The sequence below is a fragment of the Polyodon spathula genome, chromosome 29 (assembly GCF_017654505.1).
Source record: "Polyodon spathula isolate WHYD16114869_AA chromosome 29, ASM1765450v1, whole genome shotgun sequence".
NCBI classification, from domain to species: Eukaryota; Metazoa; Chordata; class Actinopteri; order Acipenseriformes; family Polyodontidae; genus Polyodon; species Polyodon spathula.
The window spans coordinates 7,479,986-7,480,729 of NC_054562.1; positions in this window are offsets into that span (position 1 = coordinate 7,479,986).

A 744-nucleotide genomic window follows, 5' to 3' on the forward strand; every position below is an offset into this window, starting at 1 on the left:
GCAGAGCACACCGCAATACTGCAGCCACTCAAACACAAACTATATAAAAATATCTGCCTTCTGCACACGATTTACCAGACCTTGTTGACTGTCCAGTTTGTCTGCTCCTCAGGAGGTCGTTTTGTTTGAAGGTTTCCTCCCAAACCATGGCAGTGCAGCAATAGAAGGTTATTTTTAGTTGATCAGAAGTGTTCAGCAAAAACAGAACACATGATGTTAAGGGAAAAAACACACACATCAGAAACCAATTACTAGAGTAACTAAAATGTGTCTCGTTGCGTGTGAACGCTAAACGAAAGCGTCGACTTCACAGCATAGTAATTTCACAGTACGTGAAGCATCAACTCACAGACTCTGCAGGACACAGAGTTGACTTTTAGCAAAACATACCTCCCCCCTAACCAACAAACAAGAAATGCATTACTACCTACTCCCACAGTATGTGAACAGCCTTTATATTGCAATCCTCAAATGGAATATACAGATTTTGTCACTTGTGTGTTAACCTACAGATATATCAACAACCATATAATTATAACATTCGACCTTAAATGTTCAGAGCTTGGGGTCTCCAAGAGGCTCATCTGGTAAAAGCACAGCCACGTGGCGTGCAGGGCAAGTCAGGAACTTCCCTCCCCTTAACTAGCTTCAGGACCGTAGCCTTATGGCTGACTAGTTCGACTTTTTTTTTTTTTGTTTGTTTTTTTTTTGTTTTAAAAGAACAGCAGCTCTATTGTCAACAGT